This window comes from Helianthus annuus, chromosome 15 (genome assembly GCF_002127325.2).
Source record: "Helianthus annuus cultivar XRQ/B chromosome 15, HanXRQr2.0-SUNRISE, whole genome shotgun sequence".
NCBI lineage: Eukaryota > Viridiplantae > Streptophyta > Magnoliopsida > Asterales > Asteraceae > Helianthus > Helianthus annuus.
In genome coordinates this window covers 52,109,183-52,136,946 of record NC_035447.2, presented here as the reverse complement: position 1 = coordinate 52,136,946, position 27,764 = coordinate 52,109,183, and the positions used below count along the sequence as shown (strand labels likewise).

The 27,764-nt window shown below is 43.9% G+C and overlaps 1 long non-coding RNA gene across 1 annotated transcript; it reads right to left on the bottom strand.

Annotated features, from left to right (window-relative positions):
* Window positions 1-126: 126 nt before the first annotated feature.
* Window positions 127-27,764, bottom strand: LOC118487600. Its single transcript, XR_004882036.1, has 4 exons — window positions 27,732-27,764; window positions 27,623-27,658; window positions 5,454-5,517; window positions 127-254 (listed from the first exon to the last, which is right to left on the bottom strand). It is a non-coding gene; the product is annotated as an uncharacterized LOC118487600 (long non-coding RNA).

The window sequence follows — 27,764 nt, the reverse complement described above, 5'->3', positions numbered from 1 at the left end:
ATGTAATGTATTTCGCTTTGTGGAATATAAGTTGTTTATATGGAGCATGGGTTAGATTGAAACGGAGTAGTTATGCAACAATTAATAGGAAATTTTATTTGTTTTGTGGACTTACCTCTTGGTCAACCAGTACATAATGTGTTTCATTTTCTCTAAAAGTGGGGATCCACTTGCGCATGACGCGTACTTGTAGTGGCGGTGCAACTCCCTTCGGCCTGAGATGTGATACTCGTATTTCTTCCATGTGCTAGAACCTGTTTTCAAGACAAGTGGAGACATATTAGGCAATTTTTAATATGGTATTACTCATTTTTCTTAGTAAGGTTTATTTGCCTCGTACAATGTGCTAAATATGTAATTAATACATATATAGTAGTAGGTGTAGTAAGATGAAAACCTGATGAGTGTTAATCTCATTGAGCAAATCAGTGTAAACAATATTTAAGGTTGTGTTGTTGTAAACATCATCATTATTCCCTATCAATATTTTTAGTGATTTCGGAGATGTGGCTCTAGAGAGGGCGACATATAATTGTCCATGGCCAAAAATTGGTTCTGGTAAGTAAAGGCCTATCTTTTTTAATGACTGGCCTTGACTTATGTTAATGGTCATTGCATAACACATTTTAACCGGGAATTGACGCCTTGTAAATACAAAGGGTAGGTCTTTGGTATCATGCACAAAATTAATTCTCGGTATATATACTCGGTGACCTATTGATGTGCCTGTTATAACATGTGCCTCTATGACTCTTGGTAGAAGTTGTGATACTAACAATCTAGTACCGTTACACAAACCATTTTTAGGATCTATGTTGCGCATCAACATTATTGGACTCTTTTTTTTTCAGTTTTAAACAGTGTTTTGGAATACCATTAAAATTAAGCATGTTTAAGTATTCAACTGGGTACATAGCATCTGTTTCATCACCATTTTTTGAATGGGGAATCATAGAATCTGTGCTAAAGTATGAAACGCATTCACCTGGAGCCATTGCATGAACCAAGTCGTTAATCTCTTCAACAGTGTCATTTTTTGGGCATATAATAGCACGCTCTGCGATGGAAACAGGAGTTGGATTCTGTAGTAAATGTTCATCATAAAGGAAAGCAATCAAGTCTTGAAGCCTGTTATTATTTTCTTCTAAAAGAAATTCTGATGGAATTTGAATCGTTTTAACATCTGGTTGATCAACGCTAATGGGTATGCCTTCTTGACCATCTCCTATCCTTAGTAACCATTGTGAAAAGGTTTGTAACTGTTGCTGACTAATAGGCTGACTGTTGAAATTGGCTGCTGATGTTTCAAGTCGCATATTTTCAATAAGCTTGTAGACGATCAAGTGCTTCCATAGATAAGATCTAGGTAGGCATGATGCAATAATCTCTTTCTTAGTGCATTTGGGTTTTACTGGTAAAGTCTGTCTAAAGTCCCCGCCTAGCAGAACTGATTTTCCACCAAAAAGTTGAGAGGCATTATCTGTTAGATCTCGTAAAGTCTTATCAAGGGATTCAAAACATCTTCGATCACTCATGGGTGCCTCATCCCATATTATGAGACTGGTTTCCAAAAGAAGTTCGCATAAATTTGTATTTTTCTTTATGTAACATACAGATTCATCAGTAAGCTCTAAGGGTATTTAAAGCGAGAGTGTGCCGTCCTACCTGAAGGAAGTAATAATGATGCAATACCCGAAGCTGCAACAGCAAGTACTATCTGACCCATCGATCTAAGAGCGGCAATGAGTGTTCTCCATAGGTATGTCTTTCCAGTCCCGCCATGTCCGTAGACAAAGAGTAAAATTTGCGTTGAAGATTTATTGGAGGCCATCACCGTATTGTATATTTCTAGTTGCTCAGGACGAAGTCCAGCGTGGAGGCTTGTATGTTCTGCCTGCAACACATCTCTGTTATAGTTTTTTTCTTCAAGGAGTAAACTATTTCTCAGAGCAGATATTGTCGATGCGTTGGGCATTGGCAAGCCGAAGTCAACCAATGATTGGGGTGTTGAATTTGAATTCAGCAATGTCTCTAACTCATAGAGTACAAACTGCTGAAGGTCATTGTTATTGGTGAGACCAGAATTGGTACTACCTGTTTCGCCTATCCTATAATTTATATCATCAGCCATGTACTTCCAATTTTCTTCCCAAAGTTTCAATGGGTTAGCAATATCACAATATAGAAGCATGTACACAAACAGGGACCTTAGCTCGATGGATGTAGCCCATTCTGCAGCCTCAGAAATGGTGGTGGTCCATTCCCTGTCATCACCTATAAGACCCAGCTTTTCACATGCTTCCCTAAAGGTAGGCATGACAACACCATATACTTTTCGAACATCTGCATACGAACAACAACCGGCCTGATAGGTAAGGAGAATTCTCAGGTAAAATAACTCACCACATGTTGGATGCACATAAGTTAGCCTACCAACCGTAGGTGTCCTTTTTGACTTTCTCAATTTCCATGATTTCGTAGACGTGACCCATCTAAATTTTGTCAAATAATCTATATAGCGAAGATTGGCACCCGAAGAACTGGAGTTGCTACCATTGGACAATTCAGCAAAGTTGTTTGCAAACCACTCGGTTAGTGTTGTCTTTCCGGTGTTTGGATTGTTTGTGATGTCTAGTAGGTTTTGTGACTGTTTAAACGTTAGATTTTGGCGACCTTCTAAGTGAACAGCCAAGACTTGGACAGGAGGGTTTCTATGATGTATTGGAAACGTGAATATCCTCCACGAAGCCTCATGTGGACAAATGAACCGGCCGTCAAGATAGTTTTGAATCTCATCAACAACCTCTAGAGCGGCATTAGATTGATCACCTGATACTTCTTTTTCCTTGGTTAGCGCAAAGCGAATTCTATCAGCTCCTTTCGAAATGTACTTGAAGAGGTATTTGATAAGCATACTCCAACCACAATATTCAACATTTATGTGAGCATCAAACTGCAGTAACAAATTACTATTGTAAGGAACAACGTAACCGTTGTCAAGAGGCACACCATTCTTCAAAAATGTATGAGAATCTGAAGACCTTTTGTAATGTACATAGCCTGCATTATCGAAACGGGTGGCATGTTCAAATGGTTTAGGAAAATTCTTGGAACAAACACCATCCTTCATGCAAGGTGAGGTCATCCTAGCTAAGCCACATGGTCCATGCAACATACAGTCGGTTACGATCCTATATAAGGTAGGATGAGCAACTGGATCAGGGAGTTCAGCACTAATGTACTGGTCAACTTGTTCAGCACTTTGAACGCTTGACGCACTGGACACCCATAGTAAAGTGTGACAGTGAGGGAGACCTCTCTTTTGGAATTCGATTGTGTAAAGATCTGTGTACAAAAAAGATGGATACCCAACAATGTAATTTCATGAGGAAAACGAAAACATAAAGGTAAATGTGTAATGATGTGTTATAAGTAAGTATACCTGCTGTGACATCTCCAAACGGTTTGGCGATTCTCAAGTGTTTGATGAAGGAGCGCACTTTCATTTGGAAAACTCTTGCAACAATGTCGGGCCTCTCTTGCGGGCTGGAGACACCGGCACGATTAATTTCTCTAATTATTTCCGGCCATCGAACATTACAGGTAAATGTGATGAAATATTGGGGAGTCCCATAAACACGACAGATGGCAAGTGCATCTTGATAATGCTTATACATGTATCTTGGACCACCGGTAAAGGAAGACGGTAAAACCACACGTTTACCGACGCTCCTAGCTTCCGTGTCACCCTTAGAAATTGCGTCATGAACACCCTCTAAAAACTCGCATCGGAGTTCATTTTGGTTATTTCTTATGTACTCCAAACGACAATGTTCAACGCAAATGTAAGCGTCAACTAAATACTGTTGAAATAACCTAGAGGCTCTAAGTAAGTGGGTGTACACGTTGGCACGGTCATGAATCTGATAACTATAGAACATGATAGGTGTAAGATTGCGGTCTTGAGGCTGCACATCATCTTGTGACATAAGTGCTTCTAACGGAAGCACACTTCTAGATATGCGTAACTCAGGTGACCAGCCCTGTTTAGCACGTGGAAATAGAAGTGGGTATTGTAAGGGCATGTAAGATGAGTGCAACTTACTTACCCTATGTGGCCTGTTGTCTTTGCTACGAATAATGACGTCAAAGTCCTCAGAGGCCAAACTGGCATCACAAACTATTGCACCAAGTGTATGCGTTGCTGGAAGATCATAACGACGTTCTTTAACGCGGCTATAAAGCTTTATACCGAAATTGGGAATTGTGGGTTGCAAACATAACTCTCTTGTGGACTTAAACAAATGTACATACCCATTTACTTCGTCTAGCATATGTGACAACGCAGTCACAATTTCTGAAGAAAGACTTTGGGAATCGTTGTTAGGAAAAAAGCTTAGCCTGTTTGCAACTTCATTTTGGCTATCAAAGATGTACATCTGCAAAAACCTTGGCTTATCGCCAGGAGTTGGACACAACGAACCTAACCAATGTGAAACTTGGCCAGCAACCTTAAACACATAGGGACCACTACCATCATTGATAGCATCATCAAGAGTTGCACCAAACGACGTCATAGAAAACATAGCATTGTAAGCACGAATATTTGCCATAAAATGAGGTTCCGCGAACAAAGACTTCAACAGATCTCGCGGGTCAGTTGGATATTGCATTTCAATTTTCCCACCTTTACAACATTTGTTATATCTTGGCCTCATACTCATTGGGAACGATGACAACCGTTCTTCAAACCAGAAAAGAGCACCACAAAATTCACAAACCTCTGTGCAACTTCCTAAATCCATGTAATCAGGAGACTGAAGCATTGCATCCGGGGGCGGAGTGAATACTTGTGACCCATGACCAAGGGCCCTGGAGCGTAACATGGAAGTACGATAGGATGTTTGGCGCGGAGATGGAGACGAAGCGTCAAAAGAGGCATTAGACGAAGATGCAACATCTGGGTCGGTAAAGCGCATTGCATCCGCGGGGGGGGGGGGTGAATACCTGTGACCCATGACCAAGGGCCCTGGAGCGTAACATGGAAGTACGGTAGGATGTTTGGCGCGGAGATGGAGACGAAGCGTCGAAAGAGGCATTAGATGAAGATGCAACATCTGGGTCGGCAAAGCCACGTCTCCGTTTAGAATTTCGTTGACGTGAGGACATGGTGATCTTCAAAACTGAATAAAGTCAAAATTGCGAATCAAGACTGAAGTTTGCACTGATAATCACTGATTTGTTCGAATTTTTTTTTACCTTTTTTTAACGAAACAGTTTAACAATAAAGTAAAAAATACACGTACATATACCTTCTTACAACAACGGGACATCAAATCTACGGAATACTGGGGAAAACACATTAAGAGGTAAAAGAAATGTCACCAATAGCAACCATTTGATGATACAATAGCCAAAAAGATTACAGAATGTTTTCAATGTAAGTAATTTACCTCAATGGGTCTCCTTTCCAAGTGTGAAAAGACCAGATTTTCTACCAGTAAGGAAACTGACAACCTGTAAGAAATAATTGGTAGATGAAAACTGTTTCAGGGCGATATTGAATAACCTGTTGAATAAAGTGACAAAACTAAATGTAGCAGCAATTTGAAACTAAGTCTTGTTAGAATTTGAATTCTAATAGTGTAGATACGAAACATTTCTTTGAAACACTACAAAGTAAAAAAGCACATAACAACTATCTACCTAAGGCCTCCCAGTAACATTTTTAGACAATGAATGATGTTGTTTCCATTAAAAATGGGGCTTAACATGTGACTTTCACTTTAGTGGAGTTCAAATTATGTTATAAGATAGTTTAATGTAATTTGTTTATAACTTTTATAAGATATGTAGAATTTCTAGCTTAGATGATATGTTATTGGCTAATTTCTGAGCACACTGTTGAAACAGGATTGAAATTGGTTTTCAAATTTTAATCCACAATAATTATAAAAAATGAAGTAAATATTAGGGATGAGCAAATGGTACCGGGTATGGATACCGAATTTACGGAACCAGGTACCATTCCGGTACTGAAACCGGGTTTTGACGGTTTCGGTGTTTACCGCTTTTTACACTGAAATATTGGTATCATACCGGTACCGTACCGTATCATAGTGGGTATATTTGGTATCGGTACCGGACCCACAACACACTATTTCGAGCAGACAGATTTCAATAAAGCGAAAATTAGATTAGATGACAAACTGAAAGCGAAATGAAAAAAACGGGTTGGGTACTGACTGTAGACATTTTCGGTACCGGATTTGATAAAGGCTCGTAACCAGTATTTACCGGTTTTTACGCTGAAATAGAGGCACCGAACCATAACCGAATTATACCGTACTGGGTATATTTGGTACTGTTACCGAGTACACATCAAAGTATTTCCACCAGACAGATTTCAATAGCACGAAAATAAGAGAAAATGACAAACCACGAAAATAAGAGAAAATGACAAACCGAAATCGAAAAACATTTTAAATCCAATCAATAAATAATTCTTATACTCTATAAACGAAAGTTAGGTTTTTAAATATATTTAGTTTTGGTATTTAAGTGAAGTGTTCTTACAATTCGAATTCTAACCACTGTTGCATAAAATTCTAAGGATGAGTAAATGGTACCGGGTATCGGTACCGAGTTTACAAAACCGGGTACATTTTCGGTACCAATTTGATACCGACTTTTAACGCTTTCGGTACCTATTCGTTACAGTTATTAACTGTATTTTACCCGGAACGAAACTGACCCCTGTTAAGATGACCTATCCTAACCCGAACCCATTCCCACATGGTCGAACCCTTCCATTATGCCAGGTATATTCATTAACATATATTGTTTCTTAGCCTCATCACCTATTAATTGTTTAAAAAAGTATGACTAAAGGAAACAGGTGAAAACATGGGTTCGAAACAGGCAACACTCTATATTAACAGTTTATCTAGTTCACATGAAAGCCGAAATACTTTCACGACTCAATAATAATGAGCAAATGGTACCGAGTACCGGTACCGAATTTACGGAACTGGGTACATTTTCGGTACCAATTTGGTACCGACTTTTGACGTTTTCGGTACCGGATCGTTACCGTTATTAACCGTATTTTACCCCGAAGCAAACTGACCGCTTTTTAAAATGACCCATCCTAACCCAAACCCATTCCCACACGGTCGAACTCGTCCATTATGCCTGGTATATTCATTAACTTATATTGTTTCTGTCGAATACCCAACCTCCGGAAGACGTTGGCTGGATCTTCGGTGACGTCAAGAGCTCTTGTCCTTTCTTGCTACAAAAGAGTAAACCGTTAGCCTCGCCACGGGGGACCCCGGGAGGGGGATCCGTGACCAAGCTCCGGCGTGAGAGTAAGTAAACTTGCCGGATGAGATAAGGAGTATTTTCCGATGAAGATATTCACCGGAAAGTTCCTATCTTGGTGTGAATCTAATTAGTGAGTTATGTGTAGTAAATACGAGGAATGTTGGTCGGACTTTAATGAGATGAGAGTTAATGAGAGTAGTAAATGAGAAGTTGGCCGGAGATTATACATACCTTTGCCCTATCCTTTCTCTCCCTTATATAATGACCAGCCCTTATCTCTTAGAGGAGTGTCCCCCATGTTATCCGACGGTATTTGTGGTTCTTTGGGAAGGTCAGACACGTGTCTGACCCCCAACGGTGCGATATCTTTCCTCATTAATACACAGCCGGATAAGTACAGTGATGGTGACCGGATGCTCCTCTTATCAAGCATTTAATGAACCTGCTACTTCCTTAGCTGTTTCCCGCTTAAACGAAAGAGGAACCTTAACAAGCAAGAGTATTTTATTTAGTGGACTTTTAAGTAATTGGGCTCCCAAAGAGAAAGGCCCAAAGCGGGTAAAGTGGGCTTCCCCACTGGCCCGTCGTCAAGTCATCTTTAGTCCCTGGTTCTGAGACCCGAGGCTCATGATCCGGGGCTGAGTCTCAACCGCTTAAGAGAGATGGTTTCCCCTCTGGTGGGCCCACTCCTGATCAGTTGCCGCTTACTGTATTCGTTAATCATGACATCGCCGAATTTACTGGGGCGGGAATTAACTCCCTAGTAGCACGTGCTTTCTTTTTAAATTTTGAAGAGACCGCTGATGTGACGGTTACTTGCATGTCAGCGGTCATCTCTTTAAATATCCCTCTTTTAACCTCTTCCGACTTCATATTCAAATTCTCCATCTTCCTTTCTTTCCCTGTAATCACCTTCCCCATTCACCGTCTTTTCACATTATGAGTCGTGGTGGCCGGTCGTCGATAAGGTCTATCTTAACGGCGAAGGACCTGAAACCTTTCATCGAGGCATATAATATTCCGGATCGGTTTTCTCCTTCTCTGCCCGGCCTCAATGAATCGGCAGAATGCACGCCGGATAAGATACCCATTTATACTCTTGCCTTCTCTTCTTGTGGGGTCCGATACCCCCTTTCTGCCTTCAAGATTTCTCTGCTTCGTCATTTCGGTGTACATTTCTCACAGATTCACCCTTTGGGGTTCATGAGGGTAGTTCATTTTGAACTGTCCTGTGCCGCTATCTCAGGGGAACCCTCTGTCCCCTTGTTCTGCATGTTTTACCGGCTTATTTCCGATGGTGACTGGTTCACCTTCGCTAAACGACAGAACAGTGTTTCGAGGCCTTGCTACAGTTTCATGCCAACTTCTACCTATCTAAAGGTCTGGAAGTGCAGATTTATCTTTGTTTCTGCGGCTATGCTACCGGAGTCCCCTGTGCCAAAGGATCTTGACGCTGTTATTGAGGATGTTGTCCCCACCCTTTCTGCAAGTGAGACCGTCCAGTGGAAAAGGATGTGTGACAATCCAACGAGGGCCTTCACTTTCTCTGAGGGGATGCTTGCTATGGGTGGTCTGAGCCCTTCCTACCCAGTTCGTCCGAGAGCCTTCTTTGGCAAGAAAGGTATTTCCTTGTTCCTGGTTTGCTTCTTACAGTCATTTCCTTTTTTATGCCTTTGGGGACCCATAGTCATCTTTGGTGTCTTGTGCAGAGATAACTTTGTGGCGGCTTCTCCAGGGTGATTCTAAGGATGTAAAATATGTGGTTGATGATGAGGTTGATCCCCGGTTGAACGCGGAGGTACAGGTCGCGGGGGGATCCGTCCAGGCAGGAGGCTCTGTTGCCCTGGTGGATCTGAGGAGGATCCTTCTGGTGCGGAGGAAAGTTCTCCCGGCCTTCCTCCTGTTCATCCCTCCGGTCAGAGCGACGATGAAGAAGTGGAGTTACAGCTAGTTCGTAAAAGGAGGTCTGCCAGTCCCCAACCGGCTCCTGCACCTCGCAACATTCGTCAGAGGCTTCGGAGTGCAAGTGGTCAGAAACTTCCTCCTTCTTCCAAGGCTGCTTCTGACCTTCCTCCCGCCGGGGTCAAAGGTTCCCTGTCCAAGCATTTAAGGTCCTCAAGCTTAGTGAGTGCTCCATTACTGGTAAGTTATCTTTTTTTTTTCTTTCTTTCTGAGTCATTTCTGATTGTCCTTTTTTCTTGCTTCATAGGGGAGCTCCCGGGAGCCTATAGAAATTCCAACTGGTCCTTCTCCTTCCCGCATCCGGGACAAAGCCTCTGAGGTGGGGGTAGCTCGCTTTTCTTCGGCCTATGAACTTTCTCTGTTACATGCTACTGGGACTAGCAAACCTACTTTTCAGGAAGGCCTTGCTTGTCGATCCCCCCTTGCCCCTTTGTTTGCTGATGCCATCCCCACCACTTACGTTCCTAAATGGAAGGTAACTAGTTCTTCCGTAATAGGGACTCCTGAAGCTGCCAGGGACTTTCTGAGTCATGCTCTCCCTCCCTCACATAAATTTGTAAACTCTGCCCTGAGGGATGATCTCTTTGAAGATCAATACAACATGTCTATATGTGAGAGCTTCTTTAGGGGTGCTGGGATCCTGCAAAGGATTGACGATTTGAGGAAAGCGAACGAGGGACTCAAGGCTGAGCTTAAGGCTTCCCAGTCGGTTGTTGCTGGGCTTAGAGGCCAGGTGGTTGATGCTGAGAGGAGGTTACAGGAGGAGAAGGTGCATGGTCTTCTCCCCCGCCCCCTTTTTTTATACATACGTACTCATTGACCCTTTGTCTAGGGAGCTGGGGCTATGCTTGAGAGGAAGGAGCGGGCTTGGGAGCAGGAAATGGCGTCGCTGATCGCGGAGAAGGAAGAGCTTGTTGCTGAGCTGAAGCATGTGAAGGAAGTTGGCTCCGTTTCCCAGGAGCAGCTTAATACCATGTATGCAGATTATGGGATAACTTCAGATGATAATCAACGATTGGCGGGGGAGAAGCACTGGTTGATTACTGAAGGTTTTGGGGCTTTCCTCACTGCTGTTGCTCAATCAGAAGACTTTAAAAGCAGTTTGGAGGAGGTTTATAGGGCCGATAGGGATGTTGGCTATCAGGCGGGACTGAAGGATGGCTATGTTTATTCTGCCCAAGGCCTGGGTAGAAAAGAGACTCCTCTTTATAATTCCAAAGCGAAGAAGAGGTTGTCCAACCTGAACGAGGAGTTTGGGCGTAAAACCCCGGCCATCCTTGCCAAGATCCTTGAGCATCCCTTGATTTCAATTGATGAACTGAAGGCCCTGTTCTCCTCTGCTGGTCCTTCGTCTCCGCCGTCCCTTTCCGGGGGTGATCCCCAGTGAATTCTGAACATTTGATAAACTTCGATATGGTTGTAATAACTCTAACTTACTTTGGGATACTTGTATGTTTTGCTTGACTTTCTTGGATGGTCCTTTGTGTTGGGGACCATCTTGACCTCTAATCGTATGGCCTATGGTTATGTATAGCCCCCCCTCCGCTTTGTTGCCTGTTTCCTTGTCTTGTCTATTTTGTTTTGCAGGGGTTTTTATCGGAGGTTAGCTTGGTGATTCCCTGGGGACTTTCAAGCTGTTTTAGCGAGGAGTTATGTTTTCATTTTACCTTGCTGTGTTTGTAATCTTGTGTATTGTTAATTTTTGCCCAAGTTATTGGGGTTTCCCTTTGTATGTATATTTTGTATTAAATAAAGCAGATTCCCCTTCGTAGTTTTGTATACACGGGTGTGTTTGCATTATTTGTTCTTTGCTGTTTGCTTCGTTAAACTGTGATTGTCTGTTCGAGGCCAATCGGTGGACAAGTTTATAATGCGGTGTTATGTTTTTAACTTGCTTTTGTCGGTTTTAGGTTAGCTAGACCTTTATTAGCCCCACGGCCGGGCTTTTGGCATGCTTTGAATGCCTCATACACGTGTGTTTGTTTGCTTTAGTTTAGATTTAAAGGGTGTTCATAGGCACGTCTGCCCAGGTATGGTTACCTATAGTTTTCAGAATGGGACGTTTTCATCCGTCTTTCATTTAATCTTCGGGGGATTTATATTTCCCGTCATAGACTGTTTACAAAAAGGTTTACTTTCTGAGGGGAAAGTCCCCGTACACATAGTTTACCTACTACAAAAGTGGCCCTTGGCCGTTTTCCCCTGGGGTATGCCCCTTACACGTAATACTTCCTGAGCTGCATGAGGTTCCAGGTTCTGGGGACCTCTTTTCCCTCTAATGTCTCTAACTTGCATGCTCCCTTACCGTTCGCCCATGTAACTCTGTATGGTCCCTCCCAGTTGGGGCCCAATTTCCCGATGTTTTCCTGCAGACTGGCCTCGTTGGCCCTGAGGACCAGGTCCCCTGGGACGATGTTGAGCTTCTTCATCCGGGCGTTGTAGTAACTTTCCAGGAGTTTTTTGTAGTGAGCTTCTCTCACTGCCGCTATCTCTCTTCTCTCTTCCAACAAGTTCAGGTTCATCCTTAGATCCTGCTCGTTCTCCTCATCCCTCAGCTTCATCCGGGCGGTTTGGGATCCGATCTCAGCAGGGATCATAACCTCCGTTCCATAGGTAAGACTGAACGGGGTCTCCCCATTGCAACTTTTGGGAGTGGTTCGGTATGCCCATAACACGAATGGAAGCTCCTCCAGCCAGCCCTTCTGTTTCCTTCCAAGCCTACCCTTCATTCCTTTGATAACGCTTTGGTTGGCTCTCTCTACCAACCCGTTACTCTGGGCATGGGTAACAGAGGTGAACACTTGTTGAATCCTCATTTGCTCGCACCACGGCTTGAAGGGTCTTCCGGCGAATTGAACCCCGTTGTCACTCACCAGTTCTTTCGGGACCCCATATCTGCACACGATGTTATCCAGCACGAACCGTCTCATTTGATCTCCAGTGATCTTTGCCAGGGGTCTCGCCTCAATCCACTTAGTGAAGTAATCGATGGCTACCACCACGTATTTGACCCCTCCTGGACCCTCCGGGAAAGGCCCAATTATGTCGATGGCCCATTTCTGGAATGGCCAAGATGTCGAGACTGGGACCATGGGGTGTTTGTGCCGGTGGGTCATTGGTGCATGTACTTGGCAGTTGTCACACTTCTTGATTTCTTCAGATGCCGTTTCGTACATTCGCGGCCAGTAGAACCCTGCGTTCATTGCCCTTCTCACTACCGTTCTTGGTCCTGAGTTCATTCCACAAATCCCCTCGTGCATCTCCCTGACCACATATTCGGCCTCTTCCATATCGATGCACTTCAGGGACGGACCCAGATACGACCTTCGGTATAGCTCCCCCCCCAATCAGTTCATATTGTAGGGCTTTGACCCTTATCTTTCTGGCCGCCCATTCCCCCTCGGGTAGAGTCCCGTCCAGGAGGAATTTGATGATTGGGGTCATCCATGTTTCCTGGGAGCCTTCGATCGTAGCCACTTCCTCTGTGTTAAGGGAGGGGGATGTTAGGACCTCTACTTTGACCTCCTTCGCGAGATGGTCGAATGCTACCGAAGCTAACTTGCTGAGTGCATCAGACTTCCTGTTCCTCCCACGAGGGATGTATTCTAGTTTGAAGGTTCTGAATGCCTTAGCTGTCTCCTTAACTCTCGCCACATATCGAGCCATGGTGCTATCCTTGGCTTCATATTCCCCCTGGTACTGCTTTACTACCAACTGTGAATCGGTACTAGCCTCCACGTGTTTTGCTTTCATCTTCTGTGCCAGCCTCATCATTCTAATCGGGTAGCGGAAACTATAGCGACGGAGGACACATTCTCAATTCTTTTGTCAGAATGGCCTCCCGCTTCCAGACGAGTTTTATAGATTCCGATAGAGTCACCGCTCGCTTTTGCTTTTGATAAGATGCCCTAGTCCTTTTGGTAAGCGTAAGCATTTCGCCCGAAGACTTAAATGAATAGCCATCGCTGTGGCGTTCATTCAATCAAAGCTTTTATGCCCTAGAACTAATGACTCTCTTTGGAAAGAAAGGAAGAGGGCTTCATACTCGGCGGTATTGTTGGTGTTTTCGAAATCCAACCTTATAGCATACGTCAATTCGACCCCCTCGGGGCTTACTAGCGTGATGCCTGCACCACTCCCTTCTTCACTGGATGCTCCATCAGTGAACAACTTCCACACGGCCTCGTCTTCCCTTTTCTTCTCTTCTTCCTCCAAAGCTTCCCACCTTAGTAGCTCCCTCTCTTCGTCCTCGGGAACTTCTGCTAGGAAGTCAGCCAGTATTTGTCCCTTCATGGCCGTCCTGGGCTTAAACTCCAGAGAATGTTCCCCCAATTCTACAGCCCATTTAGCCAGTCGTCCCGACTGTTTTGGTTTTCTAAGTACTTTCTGAAGGGGTTGATCAGTTACTAAGGTGACCTTATGCCCTTGGAAGTACCTCCTGAGCCTCCGAGATGCAAAAACCAGGGCCAACGCAAGTTTCTCTAAAGGCATGTATCGTTCCTCGGGCCCCTTAAGTGTTCTGCTGATGAAATATATGGGGATCTGTTTTCCCTCCCGTTCCACCATCATGACCGCGCTTATGGTCGTCTTAGAGGCAGATAGGTAAAGGAGCAGCGGGTTTCCAGGCACCGGGGTGGCTAATGTCGGGAGCTTACAGATGTAGGTTTTCATTTCTTGAAAGGCGGCTTCGGCCTCAGTGGTCCAGTTGAACTTGCTGGTCTGGAGGCAGTCTTTTAATACTTTCATGAAAGGGAGGGTTTTGTCAGCCACCTTTGATAAGAAGCGATTTAGCGCTATCAGCCTTCTGTTTAACTGCTGGATGTCCTTCAGGGACCTGGGGGAGCGCATTTCGGCCACAGCCTGGGTTTTCTCCGGGTTTGCTTTTATCCCCCCTTTAGTTACCACTACCCCCAAGAAGTTTCCTTCCTCTACCCCGAAACAACACTTCCCAGGGTTCAGCTTCATGTTTACATCCTGCATTGTGTTGAGAGTCTCAGCTATGTCGTCTATCATGGCTGCTTCTGTCAAACTCTTGATGACAATGTCGTCAACGTACACCTCTAAATTCCTTCCCCTTTGTTCCCTAAACAAGGTGTTCATAAACCTTTGGTATGTTGCTCCCGCTTTCTTGAGGCCGAAGGGCATCTTGGTATAGCACAATGTCCCCTCATCGGTGATAAAAGCAATCTTCTCTTCATCTTCTATTGACATCTGTATTTGGTGGTATCCCTTGTAGGCATCTAGGAAGCACTTCAGCGGGTACTGGGACAGGGAGTCCACCTGGGTGTCTATCTCCGGGAGGGGATAACAGTCCTTGGGGCATGCTCTGTTTAGGTCTTGGAAATCGATGCACATCCTCCGTCCCCCCATCTTTTTTCTGAACCATGACTGGGTTAGCAACCCAGGATGGGTATTTAACTTCTCTGACTATCCCCGCTCTGAGTAACTTTCGGGTCTCTTCACAAGCAACCCTTCTTTTGTTAGGTCCCATGCTCCGCTTCTTTTGCTTCACCGGTTTTGCCCATGTGAAGGTGTTGAGCCGGTGCTCTGTCAGGCTTCTGGGAATTCCTGTCATGTCTTCGTGTTGGAATGCAAACACGTCTAGGTTATGGAGGAGCAACTCCTTCAGGGCACTCTTGCATTTGTCACTTAGGTGGCTCCCCACCTTGACTGTCTGCTCTGGGAACTTATCACAGAGGACCCATTCTTCCACCTTCTTCATTGGGATTTCCCCGGTTCTTCCCCTTTAGATACTGAAGAAACCACTTCGTAGGCTGACTTAACCCATGCAAGACCTTTTGGTGTTTGGTATACCAAAGCCCCATGGGGAATAGATGCTTGTGCCTGCAGATCTCCAATCCCAGGTCTTCCCAAGATTGCGTTGTACTTAAAGGGTGCCCGGACTACTGTGAAGGTAAATTTATCGTCTGGACCCGATCCCCCACACCAACTATAAACGGGAGCCTGATCTTTCCCAGGGGTTGTGACACGCTGTTGTTGAATCCCACCAATGGGATAGAGTCTTCCTCCAGCCTATCTCTTATATCCCTGTCGAATCTGAGGAAGCAGTGTTCGTATATTACCTCGACGCCTGACCCTCCGTCCACATGTATTCTAGACGCGCTATCACAGCTGAGATATTCAGCGGGAGTCGTTGCACTTCACTTTCTTCTAAGTATGGCATAAGGATGGGAGTTTTCATGCAGTTCGAGGAGCCTAGGATCCTGGCCTTTACACTTCGGGTAACATCAAACTCATTTCTCCTCCTTATCATATCAACATCTGCCCTCCCAGGCTCCCTTGCATCTCTTCCCTTACGATCCCCTCCCCCTTCCTTGATTTCCTTGACCAAATGGGCCAGTCTTCCCGTTTTCACCGCAGCCTCTATTTCCCTCTTGAGGTACATGCAGTCATCGGTTTTGTGCCCGAAGCCCTTATGAAACTCATAGTATTCGTTCGGCTGTGCTTTGGGTCCCGGCTTTATGGGGGTGGCCTTGGGAAAGAATTCTTCACCCTCTCCGTGGCCAGTATCTCGCTTGGTGTCTTAACGAGAGGGGTGAAGCTGTCGGAGTAAGGGGGAGGGCCTCTCCCTCGGGGTCTATAGGGGGAGTATGAGGGCCTTGCCCTGTCATGCAACATTCTATCAAAGGTGGGTTTCCGGGAATAGGGTGTACCTTTCTCAGGGGGTCTTGTTGTTGGAGCAACCCTCCGGGGTGTGGCGTCCGTCTCCTTAGCTTTGCTGACCGTATCTTTTCCCCGGACGAAAGCCCTGACCCTGTCCATAAGATTGTCGAAGGAAGGTGGAAATTCCTCTCCCAACTTTTCACACAGCTGTGCATGCTTTAGCCCATTTATGAAACTACTGATTTTCATGACCTCCGGGACATCCTTGATGTTCATACTTTCTTTAACAAACCTTTCCATATACTGGTCTATCCGTTCATTATCCCTTTGCCTGATGTGAAGGATTTCATTGGGATTCTTGACCACCTTCCTTTGCTGGCCAAAATTCCTGAGGAATTTTTCGCTTAACTCTTCGTAGGTGTCTATGCTCCCCGGGGGAGACTATCAAACCGCAGCCGGGCTCCTTCCGCTAAGGTTTGCACAAACATGTGGCACCATACTGCCATGGGCCACCTTCCTAGTTGCCCCGCTCCTCGGAAGGCATGCAGATGATCTTCTGGATCTCTCGTTCCATCGTAGCGATCGAAGCCTGGGGGCAGCTTTGTCTTGGGGGGCATGGGTGCCTCTGATATTCTTCTTGTGAACTTTGAGACCTCGGCCAGGTCTCGTGGCAGGTATGGTTGGTCCAAACCGCCGCCACCCAAGTCGTCTTTCTCCTTTTCCTTGTGTTTCTGACCTGTGATCAAGTCTTCTCTTTCCTCAGAAGACATCTGCCTCAGGGCAGACATGAACGTTTCCAGCTGGTCCCCGTTGTTGCTCTTATTCTGGATGTTCGTTCCTTCCTGATTAGAGGGTGTGTCAAAAGAGAGTCTGGCCCTGAGGCTGTCTAATTTTTCCTGTCTCTTCAAATCTTCAAGATACTTAGTTATCTTCTCCCTGTGCATGGCCACGAAGCCAGGAGTGACATGCTCCGTTTCTTCCAGATTTTCTACCAGGTTCTCGTTACCCTCTTCATGAGTAATATCCTCCACAGTGACCTTATCCAAATCGTTTTGTGCCGCTTGGGTGACACGCGAGCTATGTGGGGTTGCCATGTTGTTTTTGGAAGGGTAAGTTGCTCTCTGAACGTCGAGTGTTGATGTGGGAACACCGGTCAAGCCTGAGTCCCACGGATGGCGCCAATGTCGAATACCCAACCTCCGGAAGACGTTGGCTGGATCTTCGGTGACGTCAAGAGCTCTTGTCCTTGCTTGCTACAAAAGAGTAAACCGTTAGCCTCGCCACGGGGGACCCCGGGAGGGGGATCCGTGACCAAGCTCCGGCGTGAGAGTAAGTAAACTTGCCGGATGAGATAAGGAGTATTTTCCGATGAAGATATTCACCGGAAAGTTCCTATCTTGGTGTGAATCTAATTAGTGAGTTATGTGTAGTAAATACGAGGAATGTTGGTCGGACTTTAATGAGATGAGAGTTAATGAGAGTAGTAAATGAGAAGTTGGCCGAAGATTATACATACCTTTGCCCTATCCTTTCTCTCCCTTATATAATGACCAGCCCTTATCTCTTAGAGGAGTGTCCCCCATGTTATCCGACGGTACTTGTGGTTCTTTGGGAAGGTCAGACACGTGTCTGACCCCCAACGGCGCGATATATTTCCTCATTAATACACAGCCGGATAAGTACAGTGATTGTGACCGGATGCTCCTCTTATCAAGCATTTAATGAACCTGCTACTTCCTTAGCTGTTTCCCGCTTAAACGAAAGAGGAACCTTAACAAGCAAGAGTATTTTATTTAGTGGACTTTTAAGTAATTGGGCTCCCAAAGAGAAAGGCCCAAAGCGGGTAAAGTGGGCTTCCCCACTGGCCCGTCGTCAGTTTCTTATGCTAATTACCTATTAATTGTTTTAAAAAAAGTGAAGCTTTATTGGATTTAATATTTCACAGTAGGTACATAATCTTACTTGTGGGAATTTTTAGGAGGATTAGCAATTTATTTGGTTCACATGAAACCCGAATCACTTTCACGACTCGATCAAAACAGGGAGGAGCAAATGGTACTGGGTACCGGTACCATTACCGAATTTATCTAACCGGGTAGATTTTCGGTACTGATTCGGTACCAACTTTTGACGTTTTCGGTACCGGTTCGTTACCAGTATTTACGGCTTTTTACACAACTTATATTGTTTCATATGCTAATCACCTATTAATATTCACGGAAAACACGATACTTGCAGAATGGACAAGCTGGGTCAGAAGACTCAAAATGGATGAAATATTTCACAACAGCTACACACTCTATATAATTTCGGCCGATTTAACTACAAACCATTTGAAAGTTGTAACACCCCCAAAAATTTCACCTGCGGAAACTCCGCGAGGCGTGTCACGCATCAGAGTTCGAGCCACCAATCACATTGAACCAATGATAAATATTTAAATAAGTCATGACACTATTTACCAAAATAAGTTGTCAACATAATATTAATTCTCAAAAGTTGTGTAGCGGAAGCATGTAATAAGTCGTTTAGCAATTGTTTCGTAATAACGCTTAAAACCAATGTATTAAATGTATTTTAATCCAAGGGCCTCGATCCATGACCACTCCAGCACTCCCAGATAGCAAGCTTCCCAATTCCAAGATACCTAACGACCTGCGAGCATGTAACACGTGTATCAGACAAAGCTGGCGAGTTCACAGTTTTAGAAAATGTTTATTACCCGTTGTGTGAAAAACCGTTCAATAACCAATGCAAGTAATATTGTTAATATCTCATTTCCAAACACGGACGGCTCCTGAAACACAAGACTGCCCTTCCCACGTACTCCTATCTAGTACTGGGCCAGACTGGGTCATTAGTTCACCTCCGTCCTCTACAGGCACGGGGTGAGGGTGCCAAACCTAAGTAGCGCTACTAACTAATACCCGATGAGGGACTTACAAAAGATGATAGGTGAGAATATTAACCAATATACTCGTTTTTACCCAAAGACTCATCCCCCCCCATGGGATACCCACTGACTGTCCCCAACCACTGGGACGCATGCTCGAATGTAGTGAACTCACCTTGGTTTGCTCGGTAGAATTATTTACTCGTTTACAACAGTGATTTACCAAGCCCTATGATAGTTACACATAATAGTCAGTTTGCATTTCAACACAACACGTATCATTTCACATTTAATCATCAACTAGTGTACACGAATACAATGTTAACACTTCAATATCTTTCAGTTCACACTTTCATTCGACACCTCAGTTATGTTTCGACACTATCTTTCGTTTCACATTTATCCTTCGACACATCAGTTATCAATAGGTTAACGGTTATTTTTCGACACGCAGTTATATTTCGATTCACAGTCATCCTTCGATCACACATATCTTTCGATCACAAGTTACTGTTCGATCACACATATCTTTCGATCACACATATCTTTCGATCACAAGTTATCTTTCGACAACAACAGTCATCTTTCGACAACCACAGTTATCTTTCGATTCCAAGAACCCTAAACATACGATTCAGCAATTATCATTCGATCAACAGTTACACCCTATCACAGCCCTAATCATCGCTTACAGTTACATGATCAAGCATCACAAAGACTCTTGCATCAAATCATCGATGTGTTTACCAAAACAGTAATACGTAATCATTCAATACTTCACATAATCGTTCCATCAATCGACAATAACAGTAAATCAGCACATGATAATTACCACTTCAGCATGAATCCTACATGTACGCATACAATCTCAAACAATGTTCATGTAATGCTACAACCAATGAATCAATTAACACGTGTGCGTCTCCTTGAACATCTAGTATAATTATAATCCCTAATAATGCACATGTAACCAACCACAACCCATTACCATTGAGATCGATCCCCACATCAGATTCTCTGGTTAAATCGAATGAGGGATTCAATCCATGTTCTGTCCGGGATCGATCTATACTTGATATGATAATCAATCAATCAAAAACAATCATATGTGTTTTATTAACATAACAGTTTACCACCATAAATTTCCAGCAATCATAACCCTAAGCTACACATTCACTTACTATTTTGTTAATCATGCTAACACATAGACAAGAACAAACAATGAATAGCATGGTAAGGGTTCACTAACCGAATTACTTGATCCAACCGAAGGATGCCTCGAGGGGAGGGGGTTTTCTCCTGCCGACGTGAACAATAGGGGATGTAGGGTTTGCTATGTTGTATTTTATGTTATACGAATATGTAACTCACAACAACATAGCAGTGGGCCGATGGTCATGTTCACTATCCAAACTGGGCCGGGATTCAGTTTACAACAAGTGGGCCGAAGGATTAAGCCTCAGGTCGAAAGACTAGAACTCGGTCGAAAGGTCTTATCTCGAAAGGTCGTATGTCCTAAGGTCGAAGGATATTCGAAAGACTGGCATTCGTCCCGAAAGATCTCCAGTCGAAGGATGATCGAAAGACTGAATTCCCGTCGAAAGATCTCCAGTCGAAAGATCTTGGGTCCTCGGGAATTCGGGTTGTCACATCATCCCCAACTTGAAGGAAATTTCGTCCCGAAATTTGACAAGTAAGTACGAGAGAGTGAAGTGGCAATTCAGGATTGCTGCGGATTTTCCTCAGGTGTTACATCATCCCCAACTTGAAGAGGAATTTCGTCCCGAAATTCACCAGTGATAACCATGGTTGGTTCAACCTCTTGAACCATTGAGGGTATTAAAGTTTCAACAAATCCTTACATTCCTATGTAAACTCCAGTCCACGTATTGAAGTTTAACAAATCCACACAATTGTCATACCACTTATGCTAGTGAACCTTGACTCCTTAGCCCGTGTTTTCGATAGGTTCCCTGATAAATACAACTGTTCCGATGACTTCAGATTCCGACAAGGGTATCATAAGGGTTCCATCGGACAACACAGTATTACATCCATGGCATACATACTATTACGACAGTTATTCCCCTCCATCAATTAGTCCTGGTTTGTGAGCCATGTCACCGTTTCATTCTAGTAATTCGAATGTTCCCACGCGTCGAAGCTAAGATTATCATGTTTACTATAGCGTACCGCACCCTCCTAGGGTGATACTTTCGATTATGACACGTTCGTCCACGACGAACTCCCAGAGTTTCTTAAGCTTATCAGTTTTCCTAGAAGTTACGCGTTGCCAACAAACAATTTCCAATCTACACAATTTTCAAAAGTTTTGAGCTCAAGTCCTGGATCTGCGATTAGGTTATCACCCACCTTAATTCAACAAGGAAATTAGTGTTACTGTCCAAGCGATGCCTCAAACAAGGTTATATGCATACTAATACGGTAACAGCCGCTGTAGAACTCACCCGAAGATAAGCGTCCTTCCAGTTCTACTAAAGTTAACCATACACATGCTCACATCATGTCCCCGTGTGCGAGGATGATTCGTATACTCTGATCGTTTGCCCCACGGTGATCCGAAATGTCCATGCTTAGACGTAAGCCGAGGGTATCGTGTATTGCCTGTCATAGATTAGGTATAGCTCCAATATCAGAAGTAATAGAAGTTGGCACCTCGTGCCTGAGACCGCCTCTCTCAGAAGAATATCCACAGCTTGTGAAGACCCGCTAGTTTTCTTGATTGCAAGAGAGTGTGCTGGTTTCGTGAGACAATCAACGGTCCCTAGGTGATATCGGTTCCGTTCTGAGTTCTAAGTAAACCAATGACAAATTCATGATGTTTGTTCTCGTTTCCAATGGTCGTTTCTGGTTACTGCCCAAACAAGTAGGTTTCCGGTGTTCCACCTTGACCTTCGCACATGTCCAACATCGTTCATATGTAGTGCTATGGGGCTTTCCTGCCCGGTCATTCATACGAGGCTTAGAATCCTAACATCTGCTATCAAGCCCAAACTACTGGAACATCGGAGTTGGTGTACTTCGCTCAGTATGAGTTCCATATGGTTGCTGTATAGTGGAATCCACATTTGTTCCATGAGATAGCGAATAGCGTCTGCCTTGCCGATAGTTGCTTCTTCATGCCTTGCATGAATCCATCCTGTGAATTCTCTTCCAAGTGAGTCTGGTCAGGTGTGTCAGAGTGGATAATGAACTGCAAGGTCGTGCACGTTCAGGTCTCACGGTCGTAATCATCCAAAAGTTCCATCCAGCGTTCTCATCAACTGACAAAGCTTCTTTCGTGGCCAGGGTACACGGGAGGCCCTTGTGATCGGTCTAAGTAACGCGTTCGGTACCGCCCAAGTAATGCCTCCAAGTGAATCCAAAGGTCACGATTTCCACCACCGGTTGTGTGTCGTGCTGTTCTTCTTCGTAACTCCATTACGCACGTCGTCACTTTCTTGTGTTGCGTCGGCGTGTAACTGGGACTCCGATTCAAACGTGATGATATACCACTGTATTACCCCCATCCTCGGGTAAAACGATGCTCAGCGCCTTGCAGAGTTAAGATTCGAAAATTGGAAGGGCGTCCTCTTGTTCTGCCTTTCGCAATCACACCACTCGGCTGTACTAGAGAAGTCCAAGTTTTGTGACTTCCGGAATTCTTGCGATTAATCTGCGGTAACATCAAGCGGGACCAGGTAATCGTTGTAGCCTCGGGGAATTCTTCAGTGTCGATCAGTTTTCAACCAAAACGGGTCTTAGCGAGATCCACGTGCATCCCTGCTTCATTGATTATATGACTCACCAAAGACACCTCTCGAATCTAGAAGTTACATTGATCGAGACTTCATGTGGTATGGCTCCTCCCTCAGGGTTCTTCTAATAAAATGCAAGAATGTCTGTGATGTTCTTTCCTCTTGGGAAAAGATTCGGAACGTCATCGAATAACATGGTTGGTTCACATGATACGTAAAGCTGCGGGGGTGATGACCACCCCAAAGATCATGGAATACAAAGTCGCATAGCTGAATTGCGTCGGATATGTCGCTTTTAATAATCTTTTCCCCCTGGACTTTCATCTGATGAAGCTCGTCCCTTGCAACTAGTCAACGGGTCGTCAATACACGGTCATAGCAAACGGTTCCTTGACTGTCGCCTTGATGAGTTCCCGATAATCAGTACACACACCAAAAGGCTTATCCTCCCGGATATATCTGGGCTTTCCAAAGCGAAAACTTGATCTGACAACTTTCCTTGTCGAACAGTTCTCATAGTGGCTTATACTGCTCTTGCACCCCTCCTGATGCAAGACAGTAAGGGTACGAGTATTCAGAGCTTCCCCTAGTCGTGAGGTCAACGAGTTTCTGACTAATAGTTGTGGTGATATGCCTGAAAGTTCTTCGAGTTGTTCATTGAGATTAGTCACGACAATTGATAGATCCTCGTTCCTATCGCCCTTGTCTGATTGTTAGAGTTAGTTGCTACTACAGTGAGGTCATCCTTTCATAGACGCTTTCTGGGCTGTCATCACCGACACGATGCGATTCTTCTCACCACTCCGGTACTTTAATGCATAAAGTGACGCTAAATTTCTTCACACAGGGTGCGTCTGAGTGATTTGTCTGGTTAATGAATCATTACTGACTACTATCTCGTAGCCACCAAAGATAATAGGAGTGAGACCGGTGTCGAATGCCTGCCTCCCGTAAGGTCGAGTTTGTGTCCCATCTAACGTGTGCGGTCGCAGTTGACTTGTCATCAGCCGGTTCCATAACATGTTTGGTTTTGCGAATCATCAGGGTTAAACAAAATTAGGGCGAAGCGATTTGCTACCCATCCGAACCACCATGTTGTTATTGTCCTATCATTGCCCACATCAATCCTAACTTCCTTTCCGTGAGCACCACTGCCGGTGCAATTGTTACAGTCACGCGGATTCCTCCCGTACTGTCATCGCTCCCTTGGTTGTGGTCGTTTTGAATTACCAACGTCCAATGCATGCCGATGGCACCTTCATTTCCCTTACAGTAGGCTACTATTACAAGTACCTGGGTGTCACGAATACTGTTGCTCCAATGTTGGTGTTTGGAGCCGGACGCCATGTTCTTTCACCACAATGTACCTCTCTTCGCACTTCGTGCCAAGTTCCAAGGTGCTACTCGTTGTGCTGGAAGTTACACATCCCACACTAAAATCTGTTGTCACTTCTAAAGTCCAGATTGGTTTGTAACAGTTGACTCCCACGAGTCGCTGACCAGAGTTAAGTTTTAGATTGAAGTCAGTTCGCTGGTGTCCGTTGCTGGTAGTCGGGGTCGTCCAAATACTAAAGTCGGTAGGATACCACACTCATCCTTTTGTCCATCATTCCAGCAAGTGATTCGAATTATTCCCAGTGTGTTTCAAGAGTGTTGCAAGAGTGATCGCACTTCGAGATTGAGGGCGTTAGTATGTTAAGTTCAAACAAATGAAGATAACTGAGGAAGGTAATAACCATTCATTCGACGCTACCACATCCAATCTCAGGGATGTTCGTACAAGCACCTACATTCTACACAATTTGCTAGGCGTTCTGATGAGTGTTCAGGCAATGTTTGTTAACATCAAGGTTCGTAAAAGTTTGATGAGAGGTGAAAAGTTCGTGTTTCAAAAAGCTTGTGTTCATGTAAGAGTCACTCACTTGCTATGCCTCCTATAGGCTGTTGTGTGTCACATTAATCAAATAACAGAAGTGAAATGCCGTGTACACATTATAAGTGAAAAGCCTCGCTGGGACTCGCATTATAGAAGTGAAAAGTCATGTACACAATATGAGGGTAAGAATACTTGGTACATTCCGTACCAGCTTGATAGGCGGCTAAAGCCTCAGCCACGCGGGTGTTGATTAGGTCAGTCAACCCAGCCTGATTCATGGTGATGTTGCCACGTCCGTGTCCTCGTCCACTCATGTTTCCATAGTTGGGAATAAACCGATTTAGAGGTCGAAACGAGATGAGAGTCAAGTATCATACTGAAATTTACGTACTACCAAGTTCACACATAGTAGGGCAGAACCCTCCTCACGCTCGATAAGTCTCACTGGGACTTGCATGCACCCCGCGTTATTATTAAGTGTGCACCCATAATAATAAGGCAATTTGCATGCTTATCTCAGTGCTTCTTAGCTCGCGCTCAAAGTTTCCCCCGTTCAAACAACACAACGGATGTTATCACAGGTCTATGGCTCGCATGAGTCGATGTGTGGGGTCACGCTATCAAGTCACTATGGTGCTAATTGTTTCAGTTCATATACGTTGGGAGTGTGTGACTGTTAAACAAGTAATGTATAAAGTTAGAGAGAAACGAACCTTGCAATCTGGAGCTGAGTGTCATGATCGATTTTCGAAGTTGTTCGGTTATAGTCTGGTTTTATAAAACGTTTTAAAACCTAGTTCACTATAACCAGTGGCTCTGATACCAACTGTAACACCCCCAAAAATTTCACCTGCGGAAACTCCGCGAGGCGTGTCACGCATCAGAGTTCGAGCCACCAATCACATTGAACCAATGATAAATATTTAAATAAGTCATGACACTATTTACCAAAATAAGTTGTCAACATAATATTAATTCTCAAAAGTTGTGTAGCGGAAGCATGTAATAAGTCGTTTAGCAATTGTTTCGTAATAACGCTTAAAACCAATGTATTAAATGTATTTTAATCCAAGGGCCTCGATCCATGACCACTCCAGCACTCCCAGATAGCAAGCTTCCCAATTCCAAGATACCTAACGACTTGCGAGCATGTAACACGTGTATCAGACAAAGCTGGCGAGTTCACAGTTTTAGAAAATGTTTATTACCCGTTGTGTGAAAAACCGTTCAATAACCAATGCAAGTAATATTGTTAATATCTCATTTCCAAACACGGACGGCTCCTGAAACACAAGACTGCCCTTCCCACGTACTCCTATCTAGTACTGGGCCAGACTGGGTCATTAGTTCACCTCCGTCCTCTACAGGCACGGGGTGAGGGTGCCAAACCTAAGTAGCGCTACTAACTAATACCCGATGAGGGACTTACAAAAGATGATAGGTGAGAATATTAACCAATATACTCGTTTTTACCCAAAGACTCATCCCCCCCCATGGGATACCCACTGACTGTCCCCAACCACTGGGACGCATGCTCGAATGTAGTGAACTCACCTTGGTTTGCTCGGTAGAATTATTTACTCGTTTACAACAGTGATTTACCAAGCCCTATGATAGTTACACATAATAGTCAGTTTGCATTTCAACACAACACGTATCATTTCACATTTAATCATCAACTAGTGTACACGAATACAATGTTAACACTTCAATATCTTTCAGTTCACACTTTCATTCGACACCTCAGTTATGTTTCGACACTATCTTTCGTTTCACATTTATCCTTCGACACATCAGTTATCAATCGGTTAACGGTTATTTTTCGACACGCAGTTATATTTCGATTCACAGTCATCCTTCGATCACACATATCTTTCGATCACAAGTTACTGTTCGATCACACATATCTTTCGATCACACATATCTTTCGATCACAAGTTATCTTTCGACAACAACAGTCATCTTTCGACAACCACAGTTATCTTTCGATTCCAAGAACCCTAAACATACGATTCAGCAATTATCATTCGATCAACAGTTACACCCTATCACAGCCCTAATCATCGCTTACAGTTACATGATCAAGCATCACAAAGACTCTTGCATCAAATCATCGATGTGTTTACCAAAACAGTAATACGTAATCATTCAATACTTCGTATAATCGTTCCATCAATCGACAATAACAGTAAATCAGCACATGATAATTACCACTTCAGCATGAATCCTACATGTACGCATACAATCTCAAACAATGTTCATGTAATGCTACAACCAATGAATCAATTAACACGTGTGCGTCTCCTTGAACATCTAGTATAATTATAATCCCTAATAATGCACATGTAACCAACCACAACCCATTACCATTGAGATCGATCCCCACATCAGATTCTCTGGTTAAATCGAATGAGGGATTCAATCCATGTTCTGTCCGGGATCGATCTATACTTGATATGATAATCAATCAATCAAAAACAATCATATGTGTTTTATTAACATAACAGTTTACCACCATAAATTTCCAGCAATCATAACCCTAAGCTACACATTCACTTACTATTTTGTTAATCATGCTAACACATAGACAAGAACAAACAATGAATAGCATGGTAAGGGTTCACTAACCGAATTACTTGATCCAACCAAAGGATGCCTCGAGGGGAGGGGGTTTTCTCCTGCCGACGTGAACAATAGGGGATGTAGGGTTTGCTATGTTGTATTTTATGTTATACGAATATGTAACTCACAACAACATAGCAGTGGGCCGGTGGTCATGTTCACTATCCAAACTGGGCCGGGATTCAGTTTACAACAAGTGGGCCGAAGGATTAAGCCTCAGGTCGAAAGACTAGAACTCGGTCGAAAGGTCTTATCTCGAAAGGTCGTATGTCCTAAGGTCGAAGGATATTCGAAAGACTGGCATTCGTCCCGAAAGATCTCCAGTCGAAGGATGATCGAAAGACTGAATTCCCGTCGAAAGATCTCCAGTCGAAAGATCTTGGGTCCTCGGGAATTCGGGTTGTCACAAAAGTGGATGTTAATTAGTAACAACCAGAAAACCTTATTAGGTCAGGAAGAACCCCAAATTGTTTTACTGAAAGTTTGATTCTTCCTTAAAACCCTAAATGACACACAATTAAAAAATACAGAGACTAAAATAAATGTGAGGAAGACATATACCTGAACTTCAAAGCAGAGTTGGAAGCTGCAAATTAACTGAAAGGGGGGAAAGATGAATCAGCAAGAGTTTATACCTTATACAACTAACAAAAGTGAGGGAGACATATACCTGATTTTCAAAGCACAATTGAAAGAGCAAAAG